The sequence below is a fragment of the Bos indicus genome, chromosome 3 (assembly GCF_029378745.1).
Source record: "Bos indicus isolate NIAB-ARS_2022 breed Sahiwal x Tharparkar chromosome 3, NIAB-ARS_B.indTharparkar_mat_pri_1.0, whole genome shotgun sequence".
Taxonomy (NCBI): Eukaryota; Metazoa; Chordata; class Mammalia; order Artiodactyla; family Bovidae; genus Bos; species Bos indicus.
Window position 1 is genome coordinate 96,937,635 of NC_091762.1, and position 26,943 is coordinate 96,964,577.

The window sequence follows — 26,943 nt, forward strand, 5'->3', positions numbered from 1 at the left end:
TTTCTTCTGTGAACCACACTAGAGGTCAAAGATGGTAAGCCCAACTTAACGCTTAGTTTCTAATTGTAAATGTTGGAGCAGAAATATATCTAGTTATCCTTCTGAAATTTCATAACACTAACATTATCACTTCTCATTTATCTGGAACTTCTAACTTTTCAGAAAACATCCTTTAATATTTTGTGTATCTTTGTAGAAGAGATTGGAAAAATTATATTAGACAATCCCTAAGATCTCTCTTAATTCTAAAGTTATAATTCTGTGATTTTGATGCTCACAACTTAATTTTCCATTTTATGTTTATTTATGTAACTTTGAATCATCTTTACAGTATAAGGGTATATACTGCCTCTGTAAGGGTGGAGGCATTGTCTGCATTTGCTCACCCCTGTATCCCCAGAGCCTATACATAATAGGTATTCAGAAAATATTTGTGGATTGAATAAAGAACTATATGAGATTGCAAGGTGATTATCATTGCTATTTGATATATTATTGAATCAAAGCCAAGAAGAAAAATGACTTATTTAAGAACAACTGCTGTTTAGTGGCAGAGCCATTCTGAAACCCATATCTCCTGGCTCTTGGGTTGTTGGCATGAACAGATAAAGTAATAGAATTCTGAATTCTTATAGATTATCTTATGGTTATTCTTAAAGTCATTACTAGTCATGAGAATTAAACTCTTAAATATTTATCTAATAATAAAATACTCCTTTTAAGAAAAAATAAAGTAAAAACTTTAAAATATTTACAGGCAATTTTTTCTCCTCTCAGAAGTATCCGAGTTCTTTGTTGAATTTTCTTTAGCTTTTACCTCTAGGTTAAGGGAAATTTTTCTTTGAGTCTTGTTACAGAAGTGATTGAAAAGGCAGCAGCTTCACATACTCACCAGAATAAAAAACACTGAAATTAATAAAAATGTTAGTGAAATTATAGAATAATAGAACTTTCATACACTTTCAGCAGATCAAGTCCATCTTATTTGATTTTATATAGCTCTTGAATAAAAAATGATTTTTACAGATGAACATTTGCAATTGATTTGATGATAGGCAACACTGGCATTGCACCTGAAATTAGAGAAATATGATTCCCCCCAGCAAATTCTAGTCTATTCATTACTAAACATGTTTTACAAAAAAACTTCAGTTTATTATTATTATATTTTATTCTTCAATAAAAATTTCTGTAGAAATCTTTCACTCTTGTTAAATAAGTTCCAATATAGTGTACTTGGTTTTTGCTTCTGCTATCAATAACCTCAGATATGCAGATGACACCACCCTTATGGCAGAAAGTGAAGAAGAACTAAAGAGTTTTTTGATAAAAGTGAAAGAGGAGAGTTAAAAAGTTGGTTTAAAGCTCAAATTTCAGAAAACAAAGATCATGGCATCTGGTCCCATCACTTCATGGCAAATAGATGGGGAAAAAGTGGAAACAGTGGCAGACTTTATATTTTGGGGCTCTAAAATCACTGCAGATGGTGACTGCAGCCATGAAATGAAAAGACACTTACTCCTTGGAAGAAAAGTTATGACCAACTTAGACAGCATATTAAAAAGCAGAGACATTACTTTGCCAACAAAGATCTATCTTGTTAAGGCTATGGTTTTTCCAGTAGTCATGTATTGATGTGAGAGTTGGACCATAAAGAAAGCTGAGCACCGAAGAATTGATGCTTTTGAACTGTGGTGTTGGGAAGACTCTTGAGAGTCCCTTGGGCTGTAAGGAGATCCAACCAATCCATCCTAAAGAAAATCAGTCCTGAATATTCATTGGAGGGACTGATGCTGATGCTGAAACTCCAATCCCTTGGCCACCTGATGTGAAGAGCTGACTCATTGGAAAAGACCCTGATGCTGGGAATGATTGAAAGCGGGAGAAGGGGATGACAGAGGATAAGATGGTTGGATGGCATCACTGGCTCAATGGGCATGAATCTGAGTATACTCTGGGAGTTGGTGATGGACAGAGAGGCCTGGCATGCTGCAGTCCATGGGGTCGCAAGGAGTTGGACATGACTGGGCAACTGAACTGAACTGATCTGCTCTGGCCCTTTGCAGAAAAGTTTATCATCCATTGTAATAGATACTGCACATATTATCTTATTTTTTCTTAATCATAATCCTGGCAGAGATGCATTATTATGCCTAATTTTTAAGTAAGGAAACAGAGAATAAAACACCAATGTCAATGACTCCTAAGTAGCAGAACTGAGATGTCTTAGAATTGGGTTTGGTTTGAATCTGATGTCTATATCAATATCAAACCATGGCAGTGCTCTGCCACGCTGCCTTCTTCCTGATGCATTCATAAAGGGTGTAAGTGGAACAGAGTTTTCAACCTCCCGAATCTGGGACTGGTGACAGTCTTAGTCTTGTGTACAAATGTCTGTGGGAGGCTCAGGCCCTGTTTTACCCCTGCTAATTCCTACCTGCAGCAAAACCTAATGACTTATTCTCTCCTTCTATCCTCATATCCTATAATCTAGACCATCTTACAGATGAAGAAATTGAGGCTAGAGAGCTTTAGTGGCTTCCCCAAATCTTACAGTTTTTTCTCACAGGAAATATGAGGAAAAGCACCCTTCTCAGATTTGTCTTTTGATTCCTTCTGAACATTCCCAGATATTATACCAAATGTGAACATTTTTACCTTAATTTCTCTATTCATAAAGTAGGACTAATAATTCCTGCCCTGCTTTTGTCATTGTGAAGGTCAAAGGAGAAAGTTTATATGAAAAACATTTGGAAACCAATAAACCCTCTAACATTGTATATTATTGTCATTACTGTTATAATTATTGCTGTTTCTGGGACTCTTTATAATTTATCACTAATCAAAATAATGGCATCAGGACCTTCAAACCTCTTTTTTTTTTCTTCCTTTAGAAAGCAAAGATCCTACAAATGGGGCAAAGGCAACTATGGTCTGTCTTGACATTCATGCTTTAAGGTCTTTAGTTTTGAGACATCAGCACAGGGTTTCTTTGTGCTAGATCAAATATTATGTGATTACAGGTACTGACTGCTCTAATGCAATCCTGTAATTAGATGTTATTATGCTAAAGGGTCTATTACACCCCACCCCCATTCACAAATGTGAGTTGAATTTTGAGAATGTGCATATTAAGAGAATAGACCTCTAATTAAGTAAATAAATTTAACTCTTAGAAAATTATATTTTAATAAGACAATCATGCCACAGAAATGACAATTAAAGTGTATTAAAATTATACTAAAAATCTCAAAGCAAGGATATTCACCATGTTAATGATGAAACCAGGAATAGGTCTGCAGAGTCAAAAGCCATAGCTCATAGGCTCTTTCTCTCTGCACTGGGAGTTTAAATTTAGATTTCAATGTGGGCTTCTGTGATTTTTATTTTGTTAAGTTTTGTTTTAGGTCTATGAGAAAATGTACTCCCTTATTTAAAATATACCCTTTTAAAATATACCTTAAACTTTCTTTTAAGAACTGAAGTTAGGAGTCAGTAAGCCCTGGATGGAGGGGAGCCCTGGATGGATGGTAACCCTGTTTCCCAGTCTCATCTTCACCTTCCTAGCCCCTCCCCCTGACCTTGCTGCCGTCAGATAAATGTTATTACTTGTTTTTGAACCCCATGTTTGAAAACCTTTTTTTTTTTTAAATATATATATTGAATTGTGTGAGTTCCTGATATAGTATACGCTTCAAACTAATATAATACTATATGTTTGTTATACCTCAATAAGAAAAAAAATAATGAAGCTAGAACCTCATGACGAAGACTTTGGAAACATACTGTTTGTCTACAGGATTTTATAAGAGGCTCCTGCTCCCATTTCAGTTTTCTCTTATACCCATCTGCTTATTTTCTGTGTCCCAGTTACCCCAGCCCTCTTACATTCTCAGTGTCCCATGCCACCTCTTGACTCAGGGATTTTGTGCATGCTGGAAAGCTTTTTTACCACCCCTGTAAACATACCGTTGTCTGCTGTTCCCAGTTAACTTTCAGGTCTCAGTGGAAGGGTACTTTCTGAGAGAGACCTGGTTCCACATTCTAAACTATCCCATTGTTTTATGCTCTCAGATCATCCTGTCTTCTTTTAAATGCATACTGTCATTTATATTAGTGTGATTACCTGGTTATTTCTCTCTATATATTAAACTGTGTGCTCCACAAGGTCAAGGACCATGTTTTTTCCTCACATTGTACCCTGGTGTGTCCATAGCACACACTAGGCCATCAGCTGCAGTCCCTGGGGTCATAAAGAGTCTGACATGACTTAGTGACTGAACAACAACATTAACACCAAAAACAAACATGTTAAATGAATGAATAAGAAGAAAATGATTGCAAAAAAATACATTGGCTATATAAAGCTAAATTTCCAAAGGAAATTTATTAATAGAAACCCAAGAGACATATACCATTCTTGCTGGTATCATCTTCAACTCTTAAGAAAATTATTATCAAAATCTTTTTTTCAGAGTGATATTGACTAATATCTGCTCAACAAAATAACCTTCATATCTTGCCAAAATCATTGAGCAGGAGCAGTCTGTTCATTTGCTGGCAGAAACTGAGAAGAGAAAAGAGGGTATTCCTGGGTTCATGGTTTCATTTTTTCCCATAACAGGTTCTTCCCAACATGCTAGGCAGTTCCCTAAATACAGCAAGTCAGAGCCAAGTGTTCTACCCTGGACCTCGGGATCAGTATTCTGACTAGTAGAGATCGAGGTAGCTAATCTCAAAGTTCACAAGGTAGAAATTGGTTATATAGCACTAAACTGGATGAATATGTCTTCTCCATGACTCACTCTTCTTTCTGACCTGAAAAGCCACTCCAGCTTTGTGTGCTCAGTTGTGACTGTCTCCTCCTTGCCAATCTTCTTGGTCTCAATTCTATGTAATAAAAATAAATGTTTCTCTTATGTGGTTGTGGTTCTGATGAGTTCTTTTTAACTTTCTTTTGTTCTTGAGATCTTGCTGCTGATATTCTAAAAATGAAGTTGATATCTTTGCCTCATTTCTAGAATTACATCTCTCATTGATTTCTCTTTAATGTAAAATTTCCTAAGCAAATCTCTTTAAGAGGATTGGAATAATTGGAGGGATGCTTCTTTTACTGAGGATCTGGGATTGTATAGGGTCCAGTGCATGGGAAAAGGGCGTGTGAAAAACATTCTGCAGATAATCAGTATTTGACCATGGATCACCTTTTTTATTTAATTTTAATATTTTTTCTAAAGAGAAAGCTGCTTGCTCATACCTGTTAATTCCAATGACTAATACAGCTTCTCAGGAAGTTTATCCTTTCCTTCTTATAGGTCTCTACCTTCTCTAACTATCTGCTCCATTATCCCCTTTTTGATTGACACTCAAATCTTCCTCTGCAAGAAGTAAGGGACAAGCTTGGATTCAAGAGGCATAATAAACTAGTAGCTAAACCTGCTTTTCACACTTAGTTGTATGTTCATTTTTTGGAGCCTTGGTTACTTCTAGAAAATGGTGATAATACAAACTACTTCAAAAATGGTGTTGAGCATTGAATATATATACAGTGCTCAGTATAAAGTCTGATACTTGTAAGTGGTCAATAAATGTTAGTATGCTCTTCTAAGCTTATGTGGTACTGGAGTTCTGCAGTGCATTTCCATAGTTCATTTGTAGTTAATTGGAAATAAAGAAAGATAGCTGCTAAATCCCAGAGAAGGCAATGGCAACCCACTCCAGTACTCTTGCCTGGGAAGTCCCATGGACCGAGGAGCCTGGTAGGCTGCAGTCCATGGGGTTGCTAGGAGTCTGACACAACTGAGCGACTTCACTTTCACTTTTCATTTTCATGCATTGGAGAAGGAAATGGCAACCCACTTCAGTCTTCTTGCCTGGAGAATCCCGGGGATGGGGGAGCCTGGTGGGCTGCTGTCTATGGGGTCTCACAGAGTCAGACACTACTGAAGTGACTTAGCAGCAGCTGCTAAATCCAGTGAGAGTTGTAGGCCTAATTTAACAGCTCAACTTACCATGAATGTCCAGATGTACATTCTGGATTTAGAAAAGGCAGAGGAACCAGAGATCAAATTGCTAACATCCATTGGATCATAGAAAAAGCAAAAAAGAATTCCAGAAAAAAATTTACTTCATTGATTTCCCTAAAGTCTTTGACTATGTGTATCACAACAAACTGGAAAATCTTAAAGATCTGGGAATATCAGACCACCTTTCATGCCTCCTGTGAAACCTGGAAGTCAAGGTCAAGAAGCAACAGGTACAACCAAACTTGGAACAACAGACTGGTTTCAAAATGGGACACGAGTACATCAAGGCTATATATTGTCACCCTGTTTATTTAACTTATATGCAAAGTACATCATGTGAAATGACAGGTGGGATGAAGCACAAGCTGAAATCAAGATGCCAGGAGAAATATCAATAACCTCAGATATGCAGATGACACCACCCTTATGGCAAAAAGTGAAGAGGATCTAAAGAGCCTCTTGATGAAAGAGAAAGAGGAGAGTGAAAAAGCTGGCTTAAAACTCAGCATTCGAACAACAAAGGTCATGGCATCTGGTCCCACCACTTCATGGCAAATAGATGGGGAAACAATGGAAACGGTGACAAACTTTATTTTCTTGGGCTCCAAAATCACTGCAGATGGCGACTGCAGCCATGAAATTAAAATATGCTTGCTCCTTGGAAGAAAAACCATTGTAAACCTAGACAATGTATTAAAAAGCAGAGATATTACTTTGCCAACAAATGTCCTCATAGCCAAAGTTATGTTTTTTTCAGTAGTCATTATGGATGTGAGAGCTGGACAATAAAAAAGGTTGAGCGCTGAAGAACTGATGCCTTTGAACTGTAGTGCTGGAGAAGACTCCTGAGAGTCTCTTTGAATAGCAAGGAGATCCAACCAGTCAATCCTAAAGGAAATCAGTCCTGAATACTCATCAGGACTGATGCTGAAGCTGAAGCTCCAATCCTTTGGCCACCTCATGTGAAGAGCTGGCTCACTGGAAAAGACCCAATGCTGGGAAATATCAAGGACAGGAGGAGAAGCGGATGACATTGGATGAGATATTTGGATGGTATCATTGACTCAATGGACATGAGTTTGAGCAAACTCCAGGAGATGGTGAAGGAGAGCAAAGCCTGGTGTGCTGCAGTCCATTGGGGTTTCAAGGAGTAGGACACAACTGAGCTACTGAACAGCAACAACAGCTTACTTTGGGAAATTTCTAGAATCTACTTAGAGTCACTCATACAGTGATGTAGTCTTGAAGTCTGACAATTCTATCAGTGCAGTGATTAAGTTTACATATGGTAAAATGAGAACAGATGCAATTGCAGGAAAGTCCTTTAGTCAACTTCAGAGCTGTTTTAATTAGAAAGCAGTGTTACATATTGGAAGGAGCATGAGCTTTGGCATTAGACTGATCTGGATTTTAATCCTTACTCTGCCATCTAGAAGGCGCTCAATAAATGGCAGCTGCTGCTGTTGTAGCAAATGTGCTTTCACTGGAAAATCGATTTAACTTGACTAAGCCAACCTTTTCTGGGAAACTTTCACCAGTGTTTCATTAAACATTGGCTTCTATCTAGCCCTTTACTAGATACATACTTACAGTCTCTTGATTTTGGATCATGATAATTCCTTCTGGAAAAGATAAATGGGTGAAACTTGTATGTTTTTAGAACTAAGGTCAAATATGGCATTTCAAAGCCAGAGCAGCTCTGGTGTCTTACTGTCTTTCTTCCCCCAACCCCCTCAACTCGCCCTTTTTTTTTTTTTTTTCCTTTAGGAAGAGGGGACAAAGATAGTCAATTTAGAACTAACTCCCTTTTCTTATACTTTCCTTTTATACTGTTTGGTAATTTAGCATGGGTGAGCTAGAAAAGAGACCTAGACATTTCCAAAGGTTTGGTGACAACTAGGATGGCTCTATCTTCCTGGAAGGTCTACAAAACATCTGAAGTGCAAGAGATTTTTAAAGCATTTAAAGCTAATGCAGTGCTTCCTTGAGAGTGTGAACATAATAATCAGGCACAAATTATGTGACTAGGACCGAATTAGGCACAGAGTTGGGTGCCTTAAATAAGTTGTACATTCCAGGAGTCTTCCACTCAGCTATTAGTGAGCTTCTACTTTGTGTGGAATGCTTAGGATATGAACATGGCCTTTCTTCTCAAGTAACTCATACTTAAGCTCATGCAACTCTATCTGCCTCTGTGGGGGATATTTTCTTTTCCTTCCTTATAGCTGAGAAAAAAGAATCTCAAAGAGGTGAAATAATTGATTTCACCTACAAATAATTAATTTGTAGGTAATTAAGCTTAGCTACAAATCCTCTTTTCTTTCCTTTAATTGGGTATTTGTGCTTGTTACGTTTTCTTTTTAGTTATGGCATGTTAGAATGAATGTGGAAGATACGTGTAGTGTAGAGCTATAGTACTGTCTGTCTAGAACTCTTCTTTTTTACAAATTCTCCTTTTTCCATTCCAACATGGGTTTTGAAAAGGAGCTACCTATACCACATTTTGGAGAAGGAAATGGCAACCCACTCCAGTATTCTTGCCTGGAGAATCCCAGGGACAGAGGAGCCTAATGAGCTGCCGTCTATGGGGTCGCACAGAGTCGGACACGACTGAAGCGACTTAACAGCAGCAGCAGCATACCACATTTGGTTGATTCAAGTAGAACAAATTAGAGTTGTTGCACAGGATTTTTCAGATTGACAGAAAAGAAATAAGGCCAAAAGTCCATAACCTTTATAGATATTAATGAAAAAATCTAAAATAAATATTTACAAATAAAATGCATCATGTACAGAAAAATACAAGAGTGTATAGACAAAATAATTTTAAGAGGTGTGATTTATCAAGATATTTTAATATTCAAGGATATTTTAATTACTGTTAGTTTAATTTATCATGGGGCTTCCCTGGTGGCTCAGTTGGTAAAGAATCTGCCTACAATGCGGGAGATCGGGTTCAATCCCTGGGTCAGAAAGATCCCCTGCAGAAGGAAATGGCATTCCATTCCTGCCATTTTGCCTGGCATTCCAGGCAAAAATACCAATTCCAGTATTTTTGCCTGGAAAATCCCATAGACAGAGAAGCCTGGTGGGCATATGAACAGATTAAAGCAGCAAAGCCTATGTGATGAAAAAATAGATGAAAAAAAAAAATACAATGACATTTTATGATTAAATCTCCTAGAAAAGAAGGAATTGGAGGGAGTTTCTTTAACTAGATAAAGATTATTTATTAAAACCCAAATTATTGTCAAAGCCTTAGAAACATTTTCCTTAAATTAAAAAGCACAAGAAGAAACACTTGCTGCCCACATGTTTATTCAGCATTACATCTGAAGCTTTAACCTGTATATGTAATACAAGAAACAGCAGTAAGAAATGAAATTATTTTAAAAATAAGAACAATATAATTTGTTATTTACAGCTGATATTATTATCTACATAGGAAATTCAAAAGAAAAATCCATAGAAAATCTACAGATTAAGTATTAGAGCTAATTATACAGGCTGCTGAATGTGTTTAATATGCAAAAATCATGTGTGATAAAAGTACAAAAATGTGTAGATGAAGAATACATAACAACTGCAAGAAAGTAGTTATTTCAGAAATAGAAAAAGAGGAGGATGGTTTTCTAAAGAGATGATTCCAAGAAAAACTTTAATATTTTTATTTGTTTTTAAGATCAGAAGCTGGCAAAATATTAACACAAATTAAATCTGGGATTTTAGTATTCTTAAATATTTTGTAACAAAAATTAAAAATTCAAACAAATAAATGTTAGCACTGCAGATCTTTGAAAATAACATAATTAGTATTGAGATTTAGAGACATTTAATTTAGATTCTTTCAGTCATAAAAAGAGAAAAAAGAATCCAATTTCTCTGGTTTCAAAACCTTGGTTCCAATTACTTCTGATGACTCTGTATTTATTTAATTGTTTAAATCTACCCTTTTATTACATGGTCAGGACCATGCCTTTGGTAGAGTGTCAGGGTTCAAATCTTACCTGTGTGAATTACTAGCTGTCTTACCTCATTAGGACAGTTGCTTTTCTAAACCATGTTGTTGTTCAGTCGCTCAGTTGTGTCTGACTCTTTGCGACCCCATGGACTGCAGCACCCAAGGCTTCCCTGTCCTTCACCATCGGCTGGAGCTTGCTCAAATTCAAGTCCACTGAGCCAGTGATGCCATCCAACCATCTCGTCCTCTGTCATAAGGCTAAGATGACAATGGAACCTATCTCATATAGCTGTCATGAGGATAGATATAACATGTAAATCATTTAGTGCAGCATTAAGTACACTGTAATTACATATAAAGGTTAGAGGTTACTTAAACTTTTTGAACTTCTCAGGACTATTATAAGAATTTAATGGAATAATCTGCATAAAATCCATAGCATAATCGCTGACACTTAGCAGTGCCAAGGATTTATTCCACTGCCCCTTTTCTGTCTCCTCTACTGTTTACTCTTGAACATTTTTTCTAAATTTAGCCAGGTACTTGTGTTGAGTATCTCTGATCACATTTGACTTGTGTTATTTTCCTAACATTTATAACTGTTTGGGAGCAGAGAATGTATTTCTTTTTTCTTTTATCATAGCTTGCATTTTGTAACCATTGATGACAACAGAGAAAAAATTATCCATACTATTTGTTCCCCTGTTTCTTGACTTACGACACATACGTGGAGTACTAAGAATGCCTGTTTCGCTTCTGGTTGTATATAGGAGAAATGTACTTTCCCCCCTCAGATTTCCAGAACAAGCTTATAGCACATGAAGAACTATTTGTCTATTCAAAGTTTTTTCGTATGTGGGACTGGCAGTGAGATTTCTCTCCATCTCAAAGTGAAGGTGATGCAGAAATCAAAGGAGAATGAATAAAGCAAGGGTAAAGTAGGTAGCTTTGAGCAATGAGCCAGAGGAAGAGGACTGAATAGGTTTCCAGTCTGAAGAGGATGGCTTGGAAACATTGGAAAGTGGATAGGAAGTGTCAAGGAACACAGAATCTTACAAGGAACACAATGTGGTTTGTTGAGAAAGTTTGATGTGAATGTGTTCATAAATTAAGATGGACTTTTTCCTCTATGGCTGGATTTTCCAGATTCTCTGTGGCATGATGCCAGAGGATTAGGTATGTTTAAACCATACCTAATGGTGTGGTTTACTAATGGTACTACTTCTAAGAAGAGTTGAACTCATTAATCTGTTGAGTGACATCTTTCTTGGTTAAAACTTCTGAAAAATAGGCAAAGATTCTCTTTGTGTTTCTCTAAAGGTAACTGAGAGTAGGTTGGGCACATATTTGAGAAAGAGCATGTGATTTTGCTGTCTGATTTCAGGTGCATAATCAAGACCCTGGAATCTGACTAATTGGAGCACAGTGTAAGAAGGAAGGAGTCTCCATATACTCCCTCCAAAGCAATCACCAGCCTAAAGCAGCTCTAATAGCAGGCCCTCCAACAGCTAATCAAGTGAAAGGAATGTTTTCCTAAAATTCTTCCTTCAGATTTGAATAAAGGGAATGTATTTTGATGTGCCAAATTTTATGGTATAATGAAAACAGGGCCAGTTGGTGTATTCTGATTTTAAAACAGGCGTGATTGACAAATCCTTTGAGAAAATTGGCGAGCTAACGTTAATGCAATCTGTATTAACCTACAGGATTTGTCCTATGTAGTCACTAATTTATTTTTAAGTGAGTACAAATACATTTTCCTAGGAAGGAAGCAAGGAACTTATGACAACCCCAGTGTTACCACAGAGAGATAGAATAATTTGAAAAGGAAGGGAGTAAACTAAAAATTCCCCTGGGCTTAAGAATAAAATGCATCCTTCTCATCACACCATAGTGAATCTAGTATTAATAAGTCATTTCTAATAAGTGTGAGTAACTGTAGTTTTATTCCCTAGCTCATATTTTATCATTAATGTATTCTTTCTTTAGAAATAAAAATGTTGGGGACAATATGTTATAGTATAAAAGCAAAAGATTTTGGAGTTCACATCCTTTGCTTAGCTATGTGGCCTTGCATTACTTTAAGTTAAAACTCTCTGAGTATCAATTTCCTCATCTCTTATATTGTGATCACGAACAATCTTACCTTTGTAAACATAAGCCTTTTTAAACTGTATACCCTGGGCACCTCAATCTTAAAGAGGCACTTACTTTCAGGTCTGTGCATGTATGTGGTCAGCATCTGTGAGTGAATATCTCATTAAATTTTGTACTCTTGGCACCATATTTGCCTCACCTTGGTCCTGGACTTGCTGTCCTATATGGTTGGAATGTGATATGTGGTGGGTTGCGGGTAGGTAAGAGTTGAGGAGGAGAACGGTGCTAAGAATAAGGAAGTATGCAGAAGCCATATCACAAGAGGCTTTGTAAATTATGTTAAGAATGTTATCTGAGGGTAAATAATTTTTAAAAAAATTATGAGAAATTATGATTTATGAGAAATCACTAAAAAGTTTTCACAGAAGAATAACTTGTTTGGAATTTTACTTGAGAAAGATCATTTTATCTGGTGGGTGAGGAAAGAAAGTGAGGGGGCCAAGAATCAATCAGTGCAATCCAGGTAAGAGATAAATACAGCTCTTCAGGTGAAAGATGATGATGGCCAAGACTGGCATAAAGTCAGTGGTATGGAGGGAAGTGGAAGTGCTTGAGGCATTTTGCAGATAGAATCAATGGAACTTGGTTATATTTAGACATAGACAGTGAGCTGAAAGTTGGAGAAAGTATGAATAAAGGTTTTGGCTTATGCAACTGTGTACATTGTAGTCATGTCTTCAGAATAGGGAACTGTGAAGAAATAAGACTGGAGAGAAGACTATAATTTCAGTTTGGCAGGTAGAATTTGAAGTATATGCAAGACATCAAGTAGAACTGGTTAGTAAAGATTTGACTATATGGGGCAGAAACTGAAAGAGGGATCTAGACTGGAGATGCAAAATTGGGATACAGTGTTTAAGTGTGAATGATATTGCCTGGTAATGGCATGTTGTTTGAAAAGAGGGCCTACAAAGAACAACAATGAATGCCAGCTTTTAAAGATTGAGTATAGGAAAAGAAGCCAGCAGAGCTTGAGAAAGTTTGTCCAGGAAGATAGGAGGAAATCTATAGAACTTCACATGCGAAACCTTGGTCACTCCTAACCTATGGGAAACTCATCACTATGCCCTCATTCTGAAATATGAAGCCTCATTTACTCACATTCCTTTTACTAACCTGTTTCTTGCTGCATCAATTCTGGCCTCCTGCTTCTGGTGCCTACCTTCATCTTTGCACTAACCTTTTACATCTGATGCTTGATATTCTCCTTCTAGTGCTGACTTTGTCCTTTATGCATTGCCATATACCCTATAGGCTGCTGGACCACATCTAAACCTCCTACCAGGTTTGCCTTGACTCATACATAAGGAGATCAGATAGCTCTTTCACCAATTGGTAGGCCCAGTGGAGGCGGCATTTCATTTTTATCATTGGGAGGTCATTTTGAGGTAAGCATTGGTTTACTCCTTTCACAGTTCCTTTGGACAATTCATTACAAATCTGCCAAACAAGTCCACCTTATTGAGTTCACTTGTCTAGATATTTTCAGTAGGCAAAATAGAATGACAAATGCTCAACTTACATAAGTAAATTATATTAAATTTCACCTGAATTGTGCTTCACTTGTGGCTCATCTGGTAAAGAATCCGTCTACAATGCGGGACACCTGGGTTTGATCCCTGGGTTGGGAAGAGCCTTTGGGGAAGGGAAAGACTACATAAATTGTATATAGATTATATGTAGAGTGGAGAATATTAGGTATTGAAGAATACCAACTATTCTTAGTTTAGTTCAGTTCAGTTGCTCAGTCATGTCTTTGAGACCCCATGGACTGCAGCACACCAGGCTTCCCTGTCCATCAGCAACTCCTGGAGCCTACTCAAACTCATGTCCATCACGTCAGTGATGCCAGCCAACCATCTCATCCTCTGTCATCCCCTTCTCCTGCCCTCAATCTTTACCAGCATCAGGGTCTTTTCAAATGAGTTGGTTCTTTGCCATCAGGTGGCCAAAAGATTGAAGTGTCAGCTTCAGCATCAGTCCTTCTGATGAATATTCAGGACTGATTTCCTTTAGGATGGACTGATAGGATCTCCTTGCAGTCCAAGGGACTCTCAAGAGTCTTCTCCAACACCACAGTTCAAAAGCGTCAATTTTTTGGCAGTCAGCTTTCTTTATAGTCCAACTCTCACATCCATACATGACTACTGGAAAAATCATAGCTTTGACTAGATGGACCTTTGTTGGTAAAGTAACGTCTCTGTTTTTTAATATGCTGTCTAGGTTGGTCCTAGCTTTTCTTCCAAGGAGCAAGCATCTTTTAATTTCATGGTTGCAGTCACCATCTGCAGTGATTTTGAGCCCCCCAAAATAAAGTCTCTCACTGTTTCCTTTGTTTCTCCATCTATTTGCCATGAAGTGATGGGACTGGATGCCATGATCTTAGTTTTCTGAATATTGAATTTTAAGCCAACTTTTTCACTTTTCTCTTTCATGAAGAGAATCCTTAGTTCTTCTTCACTTTCTGCCATAAGGGTGGTGTCATCTGCATATCTGAGGTTATTGATATTTTTCCCAGTGATCTTGATTCCAGCTTGTGCTTCATCCAGCCTATCATTTCTCATGATGTATTCTACATATAAGTTAAATAAGCAGGGTGACAATATACAGCCTTGACATACTCCTTTCCCGATTTGGAACCAGTCTGTTGTTCCAGGTCCAGATCTAACTGTTGCTTCCTGACCTGCATACAGGTTTCTTATGAGGCACACCAACTGTTATAAATATGCTAAAACAAAGAGAGAGAAGACAGCATATATATGAATCATTGTTTAGTGAGCTTAGTGCTGTAGATGAGAGGCCCTTGGTCAGCAAAGAGATCAAACCAGTCAATCCTAAAGGAAATCATCAATCCTGAATATTCATTGCAAGTACTGATGCTGAAGCTGAAGTTCCAATACTTTGGCTACCTGATGAAAAGCGCTTACTCACTGGAAAAGATCCTGATGCTGGGAAAGATTGATAGCAGGAGAAGAAGGGAGCGGCAGTTGGATGGTTGGATGGCATCATCGATTCAATTGACATGAATTTGAGCAAACTCTGGGAGATGGTGAAGGACAGGGAAGTCTGGTGTGCTGCAGTCCATGGAGTCGCAAAGAGTTGAACATGACTCAGTGACATGACTCATGAATGACAACAGCAAACGCTCTCCAAGAGGGAATCACAAATTCACACAATTTCCTTAGAATTTGTTTTTTATACTTGTATCTCAGTTGGTGGAGAATACCATGAAAAAGACAAACTTTTGGATTTGGCCTTTTGCTGTGGAACTTTTCTCTCTAGGAAGGTGAAATTTCTAAGAGAAGTTGAAAAGGATGTTTGGCTTTGAAGATAGTGGTTTAGGTGGTAACCAAAATCTGACTTCTACACATGGCTTATTTGTTTTTGAAGAGGTGCAACTCAGTACAGTACACCAACCTGAACATTGCTGCTGCTGCTGCTAAGTCACTTCAGTCGTGTCTGACTCTGTGTGACCCCATAGACGGCAGCCCACCAGGCTCCCCCGTCCCTGGGATTCTCCAGGCAAGAACACTGGAGTGGGTTGCCATTTCCTTCTCCAATGCATGAAAGTGAAAAGTGAAAGTGAAGTCGCTCAAGTCGTGTCCGACCCTCAGTGACCCCATGGACTGCAGCCCACCAGGCTCCTCCATCCATGGGATTTTCCAGGCAGGAGTACTGGAGTGGGGTGCCATTGCCTTCTCCGAACCTGAACATTAGGACAACATAATTCTAGTTCCTCTTTTTACTGTAGTCTACTCTTTGAACTTGAGGAATTTGCTTCCTCTCCTAAGGCCTCAATTTCTCTATTTATCAAATGAAAGAGTTGGAAGATTGGACTAAAGTATGCCAAGAACCATTATAACCAAGAATCTACCATCTTTGGTCAAAAAACAGTGCCTCACAGATTTTGATCATTTAAAAATATAAAGGTGAGTTCTGGGAAAGCCAGACTTTTTTTTTTGAACAGTTTTTGTTTGTGTTTTTGCTACATGAATAGTGAAATTGAATCTCAGAGCTAGAAAAGAATTCAGAGTACAAGAGTTTCCTCTAAAATGACATGACACACCTAGTGAGAGTCAGCTCATTTACTGTTGAGCTGATCTGATGGCTGGTATGTTCTTCCTATATTAATCTGAAACCTGTCTCCCTATGAAGTGAAGTGAAGTGAAGTCACTCAGTCTTGTCTGACTCTTTGCGACCCCATGGACTGTAGCCTACCAAGCTCCTTAGTCCACGGAATTTTCCAGGCAGGAGTATTGGAGTGGTGTTTGCCATTTCCTTCTCCAGGGGATCTTCCCAACCCAGAGATCAAACCCAGGTCTTCCGCACTGCAGGCAGACACTTTACCGTCTGAGCCACCAGGGAAGCCCCCTGTCTCCCTATAGCTTCTGCTTATTATTTGTGCCTTCTGTCAGATGAAACACCTAATTTAAAGCCCATCTTAACTCTTTACTATATTTGTGAGATTAGGGATGTCTTTTAACATCTCTGAGTTTCTATTTCCTCATCTAATGTTGGATATTTTAATTACTACACCCATAACACTAGGATTAGTGAGATAGTGCTTATGGGTTGTCTGTACTAGGCTCTAGTTGGGAAAGACTTCATAGAGTACTGGGTATTTGGAAAAGATCATGAAGAATGGGTAGGAATTTCTATAGAGAAGAATGGAATAGGAAGGAGACAGGTAGATGACAGGTAGGTCATTTGGGGTGGAGAAAATAGTAATGAGCAAAAAACATGAAGCATAAAAATAAATTCCAATGTTCTCTAGTGGTCAGTTTTGGTTAGAACTTTCAGTGCCTAGCGCCAAGAGTAGAAAGTAATAGGAGATGATCCAGGAAAAATAAACTACAGGCAGACTGTGAAAGGATATATACACCATGCCACATTCAAATATTATGCTACTTCTGGAGGTTACTGGGTTTAAAGGAAATCTTAAAGAGTGGAGAGCTGAGACAATATTTAAATTCATGTCTTCTGAGACTGTGTTTCACAACACTGTAACCTTTTGGACATTAAAAAATCATCCATTTATTGTTATAGAATTAGATATAACAAATTACTCCCTTCCAGTACTATGCACCAGAATCCAAGAAGCACTCTGACCCAGTTCCTGAGGCCTTACAGCAGGAGAAATCACTGTGCTGTTTTGTCAGTGAAGCAAGTGTATTTGTTTTCTAGTAAACTAGGCGCAATGGCACCCCACTCCAGTACTCTTAACTGGAAAATCCCATGGAGAGAGGAGCCTGGTGGGCTGCAGTACATGGGGTTGCTACGAGTCAGACACAACTGAGCAACCTCACTTTCACTTTTCACTTTCATGCATTGGAGAAGGAAATGGCAACCCACTCCAGTATTCTTGCCTGGAGAATCCCAGGGACGGGGGAGCCTGGTGGGCTGCCATCTATGGGGTCGCACAGAGTCGGACACGACTGAAGCGACTTAGCAGCATCAGCAGCAGGCTTATAATAGGAAACAAAGACTAGGGAGAAAGAAAGGAATATTCTGCCCACTTCTCAAATAGACATGGCTGTACTTTGTATTAGAAAGTGCTCTGACTATGTGGGAAACAAGACTTGGGTTCAAATCCTAGCCCTGCCAATTACTAGCTATGTATGTAGTATATTTCTCACTCTTCCCCTGAGCTTTGGTATATTCATCAGTAACAAGGGAATTATGGTCCTCTGCCTATTAAAAAAAAAAAAAATCATTGTAAAGGGAATTTGGTTGATTGCCAAAGTCCTTTCAAAATCATAAAGGAATATTTTATTGCTACTATTATCAGGAAATCACCAAAGTGAAATGATACCAGTACAGATCAGGATTGCCCTGATATATGCTACCAGTGTGTGTTGTGTTAAGTTGCTTCAGTTGTGTCCAACTCTTTGTCACCCTACAGACTGTAGCCCCTCATGCTCCTCTGTCCACGGGATTCTCCAGGCAAGAATACTGGAGTGAATTGCCCTGCCCTCCTCCAGGGCACCTTTCTAACCCTGCATCACTTTATGTCTCCTGCACTAGCAGGAGGGTCTTTACCACTAGCGCCACCTAGGCTGTCTCAGTTCAGTTCAGTTCAGTCACTCAGTCATGTCTGAATCTTTGCCATTCCAAGAACTGCAACACACCAGACCTTCCTGTCCATCACCAACTCCTGGAGTTTACTCAAACTCGTATCCATTGAGTCCATGATGCCATCCAACCATCTGATCCTCTGTTGTCCCCTTCTCCTCCCACCTTCAGTCTTTCCCAGCAATAGGGTCTTTTCAAATGAGTCAGCTCTTCACATCAGGTAGCCAAAGGATTGGAGTTTCAGCTTTAGCATCAGTCCTTCCAGTGAATATTCAAGACTGATTTCCTTTAGGATGGACTGATTGAATCTCCTTGCAGTCCAAGGGACTCTCAAGAGTCTTCTCCAACACCACAGTTCAAAAGCATCAATTCTTCAGCTCTCAGCTTTCTTTATAATCCAACTCTCACATCCATAAATGACTACTGGAAAAACCATAGCCTTGACTAGATGGACCTTTGTTGGCAAAGTAATGTCTCTGCTTTTCAATATGCTGTCTAGGTTGGTCATAACTTTCCTTCTAAGGAGTAAGAGTCTTTTAATTTCATGGCTGCAGTCACCATCTGCAGTGATTTTGAGGCCCCCAAAACTAAAGTCTGTCACTCTTTCCACTGTTTCCCCATCTGTTTGCCATGAAGTAATGGGTCTAGGTGCCATGATCTTAGTTTTCTGAATGTTGGGTTTTAAGCCAACTTTTCACTCTCATCTTTCACTTTCGTCAAGAAGCTCTTTAGTTCTTCCCGTTCTGCCATAAGGGTGGTGTCATCTGCATATCTGAAGTTATTTATATTTATCCCAGAAATCTTGATTCCAGCTTTTGCTTCATCCAGCTCTGCATTTCTCATTACGTACTCTGCATAGAAGTTAAATAAGCATGATATACAGCCTTAACATACTCCTTTCCCTATTTGGAACCAGTCTGTTGTTCCATGTCCGGTTCTAACCGTTGCTTCCTGAGCTGCATACAGATTTCTCAAGAGGCAGGTCAGGTGGTCTGGTATTCCCATCTCTTTAAGAATTTCCCACAGTTTGTTGTGATCCACACAGTGAAAGGCTTTGGCATAGTCAGTAAATCAAAAGTATATTTTTCTGGAACTCTCTTGCTTTTTTGATGATCCAAAGGATGTTGGCAATTTGATCTCTGATTCCTCTACCTTTTCTAAATCCAACTTGAACATCTGGAAGTTTACAGTTCATTTACTGTTGAATCCTGGCTTGGAGAATTTTGAGCATTACTTTGCTAGTGTGTGCAGTAGTTTGTGCATTGTTTGGCATTGCCTTTCTTTGGGATTGGAATGAAAACTGACATTTTTCAGTCCTGTGGCCACTGCTGAGTTTTCCAAATTTTCTGGCATGTTGAGTGCAGCACTTTTACAGCATCATCTTTTAGGATTTGACATAGCTCAACTAGAAATCCATCACCTCCACTAGATTTACTCGTAGTGATGCTTCCTAAGGCCCACTTGACTTCGCATTCCAGGATGTCTGGCTCTAGGTGAGTGATCATAGCATCACGACTGTCTGGGTCATGAAGATCTTTTTTGTATAGTTCTCTGTGTATTCTTGCTACCTCTTCTTAATATCTTCTGCTTCTGTTAGGTCCGTACCATTTCTGTCCTTTATTGAGCCCATCTTTGCATGAAATGTTCCCTTGGTATCTCTAATTTTCTTGAAGAGAGTTTTAGTCTTTCCCATTCTATTGTTTTCCTCTATTTCTTTGCACTGATCACTGAGGAAAGCTTTCTTCTCTCTCCTTGCTATTCTTTTAAATGCTGCATTCAAATGGATATATCTTTCCTTCCCTCCTTTGCTTTTCACTTCTCTTATTTTCACAGCTATTTACAAGGCTTCCTCAGACAGCCATTTTGCCTTTTTGCATTTCTTTTTCTTGGGGATGGTCTTGATCCCTGCCTCCTGTACAATGTCATGAACCTCCATCCATTGATCTTCAAGCACTCTGTCTATCAGATCTAATCCCTTGAATCTATTTCTTACTTCTACCATGTAGTTGTAAGGAATTTGATTTAGGTCATATCTGAATGATCTAGTGGTTTTCCCTACTTTCTTCAATTTAAGTCTGGGCTGTCTAGACTTAGCGTAAAATCAGTGAGATTTGTCCATATTGGCTGTGACTTTTCATCCCTGTCATTTTCCCTTTTTGGTTTTCCTCCAACTCACTTCTTTTGACTGAAAAGCCTGTCTTTTCTCTTCCCATCCTTCCCATATGTTCTCAGGATAAACTCTACTGATATGTCATTGATACCAAGTTCTGAAGGTCATAATAAGGTATTTTGTCCTTCATAAAGTTTTCTGTTGAAGCCTCGTCTTTTATCCAAAAGGAAATAGCATCATTTATTCATTCAGAAATTACTTGTTAAACACCCAAAGTATGTTTTACACATGGCAAAATACTTTAAGAGATTAGACAATCAGGAAGTGTAAGAATTTCTGGGAATCAAGGATTTCTGATTAATTTGTTGATTTATTTGTCATCTATCTCTCATTCATTTAAATATATGTGCTTTATAACCTACTGTGTCCGAGACATTTTATTCAGCAACATGTGAGGCACCAAGGACCCAACCATGCCACTTAGATCGTCATACATCAGGGTCATACTGGTTCTAAATGTTCTTCATTTATTCTTGGGCATAGTTCCTAGGAATGTAACATCTTAGTGAGGTTAAGCAACAATCAAAGAAAATGAGACAGTGTAAAAGTGTTCTTTTTTCCCCATATCCTTGACAGCATTTGTTATTTGTGTTCTTTTGATGACACCCATTCTGATAGGTGTAAGGTGATATCTGAGTGTGGCTTTGAGTTGCATTTCCCTGATAATTAGCCGCATTGTGTATCTTTTCATATACCTCTTGGACATCGCATTTCTATTCAGCATTTCAATCCATTTTTTAAAGCAGGTTGTTTATTTTCTTTGTATATTTAGTTGTATGAGCTGTTTTTGTTGGCTGTGTGTTTTTTTTTTTTTTTTAAGTGTGGACCATTTTTAAAGTCTTTATTGAATTTATTACCATATTGCTTCTGTTTTATGTTTTGGGTTTTTGGCCCTGAGGCATGTTGGATCTTAGCTCCCCAACCAAGTATTGAACCCACAACTCCTGCACTGGAAGGTGAAGTCTTAACCACTGGACCATCAGGAAAATCTCTGTTGGCATTAATCCCTTATTGGTCATATCATGTGGAAATATTTTCTCCCATTCAGTGTTGTCTTTTCATTGCAGTGGTTTCCTTCACTGTGCAAAAGCTTTTACATTTAATTAGGTCCCACTTGTTTATATTCACTTTTATTTCCTTTACTTTAGGAGAGAAATCGAAAAAAAAAATTATTGCTTGGACTTATGTCAAAGAGTGTTCTGCCTATGTTGTTCACTAGTAGTTTTATAGTATTCAGTCTTACATTTAGATCTTTAATCCAGTTTATTTTGCATATGGTATTAGAAAATGGTGTAATTTTATTCTATTACATGTAGCTATCCAGTTTTCCAAGTACCATTTATTGAAGAGACTGTCTTTCCTCCAATGTATATTCTTGTCTCTTTTATCATAGAATGATTGACTGTAAGTATGTGGGTTTCTTTCTGGGATCTCTATCCTGTTCAGTTGATCTTTGTATCTATTTTTGTGCCAGTACAATACTGTCTTAATTATTTGTTCTTTGTAGTGTAGATTGGGGTAGCCTCTGTAGAATACAATATGGAGGTTTCTCAAAAAACTAAAACTAGAACTACCAGGTGAAAGTGTTAGTCACTCAGCCTTGTCTGAGTCTTTGTGACCCCATGGACTGTAGCCCGCGAGGCTTCTCTGTCCATGGAATTCACCAGGCAAGAAGACTGGAGTGGGTAGCCATTCTCTTCACCAGGCATCTTCCCGCCTCAGGAATCAAACACAGGTCTCCTGCACTGCAAGTGGATTCTTTACCATCTGAGCCATCAGGGAGGCCCCAGAACTACCTTCAGTTCAATTCAGTCACTCAGTCGTGTCCGACTCTTTGCGACTCCATGAATCACAGCACACCAGGCTTCCCTGTCCATCAACAACTCCCGGAGTTCACTCAGACTCACGTCCATCGAGTCAGTGATGCCATCTAGCCAATCTCATCCCCTGTTGTCCCCTTCTCCTCCTGCCCTCAATCCCTCCCAGCCTCAGAGTCTTTTCCAATGAGTCAACTCTTCGCATGAGGTGGCCAAAGTACTGGAGTTTCAGCTTTAGCATCATTTCTTCCAAAGAAATCCCAGGGCTGATCTCCTTCAGAATGGACTGGTTGGATCTCCTTGCAGTCCAAGGGACTCTCAAGAGTCTTCTCCAACACCACAGTTCAAAAGCATCAATTCTTCGGTGCTCAGCCTTCTTCATAGTCCAACTCTCACATCCATACATGACCACTGGAAAAACCATAACCTTGTCTAGATGGACCTTTGTTGGCAAAGTAATGTCTCTGCTTTTCAATATGCTCTCTAGGTTGGTCATAACTTTTCCTCCAAGGAGTAAGCATCTTTTAATTTCATGGCTGCAGGCATCATCTGCAGTGATTTTGGAGCCCAGAAAAATAAAGTCTGACACTGTTTCCACTGTTTCCCCATCTATTTCCCATGAAGTGATGGGACCAGATGCCATGATCTTAGTTTTCTGAATGTTGAGCTTTAAGCCAACTTTTTCACTCTCCATTTTCACTTTGATCAAGAGGCTTTTTAGTTCCTCTTCACTTTCTGCCATAAAGGTGGTGTCATCTGCATATCTGAGGTTATTGATATTTCTCCCAGCAATCTTGATTCCAGCTTGTGCTTCTTCTAGCCCAGCATTTCTCATGATGTACTCTGCATCTAAGTTAAATAAGCAGGGTGACAATATGCAGCCTTGATGTACTCCTTTTCCTATTTGGAACCAGTCTGTTGTTCCATGTCCAGTTCTAACTGTTGCTTCCTGACCTGCATGCAAATTTCTCAAGAGGCAGATCAGGTGGTCTGGTATTCCCATCTCTTTTAGAATTTTCCTCAGTTTATTGTGATCCACACAGTCAAAGGCTTTGGCATAGTCAATAAAGAAGAAATAGATGTTTTTCTGGAACTCTCTTGCTTTTCGATGATCCAGCAGTTCCACTGTATAATCATAAGGGATTTGATTTAGGTCATAGCTGAATGGTCTAGTGGTTCTCCCTACTTTCTTCAATTTAAGTCTGAATTTGGCAATAAAGATTTCATGATCTGAGCCACAGTCAGCTCCTGGTCTTCTTTTTGTTGACTGTATAGAGAACTACCTTAAGACCTAGCAATTCCACCCCTGGGTATATATCTGAAAAAAGACAAAAACACTAATTCAAAAGTACACAGGTACTCCATTGTTCACAGCAACATTATTTACAATTTCCAAGATATGGACTGAACCTAAGTATTCATCAACAAATAAATGGACAAAGAAGATGTGGTATATATACACAACTGAATACTACTGAGCCATAAAAAGACAGAAATTTTGTCATTTGCAGCAACATGGATGAACTTGGTGGGCATTATGCTAAAGTGAAATAAGTCAAACAGAGAAAGATAAATGCTGTATAATATCACTTATATGTGGAATCTAAGAAACACACCCAACTAGTGAATATAACATAAAAGAAGCAGACTCAGAGAGAACAAATGAGTGTTTGCCATTGTGGAGAGGCACAGTATAGGGGAGCGGTAGTGGGAGGCAGAAACTCTTGAGTGTAAGATAGGCTCAAGGATGTATTGTACAACACAGGGAATGTAGCCAATATTTTATAATAATTATAAATTGAAAGTAACCTTTAAACTTTTTATAAAAAATAAGTGAGACCATCTTAACTTTCTTACTTCCAACTCTCTTTGAATTTCATCTATGGGAAACTGTCAAGCTATTTATCTTCCCTGACTCTGTTTTCATGGCAAGATACATTAAGTCATGTGTGTTTAAGCATATGGCTCAATTCCTGGTGCATGGTAGGTGCTCTACAAATGTTAGTTCTTTCTTCTTTCTTCCCCTCATATCTTCTCTTTTTGTGTATGTGTATCCATATTAGTCCTGAAAACAAAGAAGTTGTGACTAGCAAGGTTGAAATTTATTTGTTCCAAGAGCAATTTTGCAGATGGTCTAAAGCAGAGGATTTGCAAAAGGGTATTTGTTTTTCATTATGATTTCTCACATTCTTTCCAGTTTACAAACCACATTTACACATATCATCTTAATTAACCCTCACAAAAAAAAACTGTGTAATCTGAAGCTTATTATCTCATCCTTTAGGTGAGGAAACTGAAGCTTTCAGAGACTCAGTGACTTTCCAAGATTATATAGACAAAAAAGGGATTCCCTGGTGGTTTAGTGGTAGAGTTCGCCTGCAATGCGGGAGACTTGGGTTCGATCCCTGGGTTGGGAAGATCCCCTGGGGAAGGAAATGACAACCCTCTTCAGTATTCTTGTCTGGACAACTCCATGGACAGAGGGGTCTGGCATGCTACAGTCCATAGGGTCGCAGAGAGTCTGACATGACTGAAGTGACTGAGCATACCCACATAGACAATCAGACTTGGCTCTTGGTCTTTATTATGCAATCTTTCATTTGTCTTTCTGTCTCACACTGAATCTTGAGCTTAAAATATTCTACCTAACTTTCCCATTTTCCCTGGCTACAGGCCTGTTTTTAAGAACACAGGGTACTGTTGCAACTTCCTTTATCTTCCCTCTGCGATGCGTGAAATTGATGCTGTCTTTGACCTCCCTGTCTTTCCTGGTGGCTCAGATGGTAAAGTGTCTGCCTACAATGTGGGAGACCCGGGATTGATCCCTGGGTTGGGAAGATCCCCTGGAGAAGGAAATGGCAACCCACTCCAGTACTCTTGCCTGGAAAAATCCCTACCACAGAGAGGCTACAGTCCATGGGGTTGCAAAGAGTCGGACATGACTGAGCCACTTCAGTTTCCTTTCCTTTGTGGATTCAGAAGTCCAGAGAGTTGGCTGTTTTGGAAACAGAACTTGTAACCTATTCCTGTTGCTTTAATTCTGACCATCATCATTATGTGGACTATTGAAATAGACCTCCTTATACTTCTTGACTCCTTAATGTTGACAGAGTCATACCCTTGAGGACATTCTTAAACACTGCAAAGCTCAATTCTGCTCAGATCCTTCCTGTGCTGTGCTTAGTCGTTCAGTTGTGTCCAACTCTTTGCGGCTCCATGGACTGTAGCCCACCAGGCTCCTCTGTTCATGGGGATTCTTAAAACAAAATAAACATCATTTCCCCATGTCCTACAAAATTGAGGTTTGAACAACTTGGTCTATGTCAAGGCTCCTCAGCTTCCATCATGTCTTAATAAGCATCTTACCTTTTAGTAATACTTGTCTTGCCTTAAGAACATTAAAGATGTTTTTCCTTCCTTCTAAAATTTCTTCTTCCTTCACCTTCCTTGGAGAACTCGGTGTCTTTCAAAACCTGGGTAGGATTAGATGACACTCAATTAAACCATCACGGAATTCCTCCCTATGCACTGCCATAGCACATCTTACACTATACAGTTGTTACCCATTTTTTAATGCCCGTATGCCTTCAGGGCAGGGGCATTTCCTTATCCACTCTGTATTCCTATTGCTATCTTTAGTACCTGACAGTTTTTCATCAGTAAGTATAATACCTGTAGATTTTCTGTAGATATTTGTGATTGAGTTAAATTCATTCTACTTTATTCATATTTTTCTGAGAGTTTTTGTTATGAATGGGTGTTGAATTTCGTCAGATAATTTTTCTTCAGCAATAGATATAATCATGTAACTTTTTTTCTTTAACTTATTAATATGGTGAATTACATTGATCAGCTTTTGAATATCGAGTCATCCTTGAGTAAATTCCATTCGTTCTATCATATAACCAAATTGTTTTTACATATTGCTGAATTCTTTGCTAGTATTTTAAGGAGTTTTGCATCCATATTGATTAGGGTTATTGGTTTGTAGTTTGTATTTTTGTATTGTCTTTGCTTTATTTTGATATCAGGTTAGAATATTACCTTTATAGAGTGAATTAAAAAGTGTTCCCTCATTTTCATTTTTTTTTAAGAGATTGTTTTAAATTGGTATTAATATTAAATTTTATTTAAGCATTTGGTAGAGTTCTCCAATAAAATCATATAGGCCGGGATGTTTTTTAAAGGAATTTTTAAATTATAAATTAAATTCCTTAATAGTTATAGGTGGAGAAATAAATAGAAACCCACTCCAGTATTCTTGCCTGGAGAATCCCATGGACAGAGGAGTCTGGTAGGCTATAGTCCATGGGGTGGCAAAGAGTCAGACATGACTGAGCAACTTCACTTTAATAGGGCTATTCAAGGTATCTGTTTCATACCATGTAAGTTGTAGTAATTTGTGTTTGTCAAACAATTGATCCACTTCAGCTAACTTTTCAAATTTATGTCTGTAGAGTTGTTCATAATATTTTCTATTTTCCATTTGATATATTTATTTCTTTGTCAATCTTGGGAAAGGTTGGTCAATATTATTGATCTTTTTGAAGAACCAGCTCTTTGTCTCATTAATTTTCTCTATCATTTTTTCTGTTTTAGTGTCATTTATTTATTCTTATTTACTTACTTTTTCTTGTTTTGATTTAAAATTTTGCTTATTTTCTAGCTCATGAGGTCAGAGCTTAAGTTATTGATCTGAAACTTTTCCCCTTTTCTAATGTGTGTATTTAGTGTTATAAA

At 38.3% G+C, this 26,943-nt stretch overlaps 1 protein-coding gene and 1 long non-coding RNA gene across 6 annotated transcripts in view; one reads left to right on the forward strand and one right to left on the reverse strand.

The window, feature by feature from the left end:
• The window catches only part of AGBL4 (AGBL carboxypeptidase 4), a 1,471,661-nt gene that overhangs the window by 415,958 nt on the left and 1,028,760 nt on the right, over positions 1–26,943 (forward strand). The window lies entirely within an intron of this gene.
• LOC139182244 (uncharacterized) overlaps positions 23,075–26,943 on the reverse strand; it is a 28,524-nt gene continuing 24,655 nt past the window's right edge. Inside the window, exons 2-3 of the long non-coding RNA XR_011565891.1 lie at positions 25,570–25,676; positions 23,075–24,268 (exon numbers count right to left, since the gene is read on the reverse strand). This is a non-coding gene — a long non-coding RNA (uncharacterized lncRNA). The remainder of the gene's footprint in view (positions 24,269–25,569; positions 25,677–26,943) is intronic.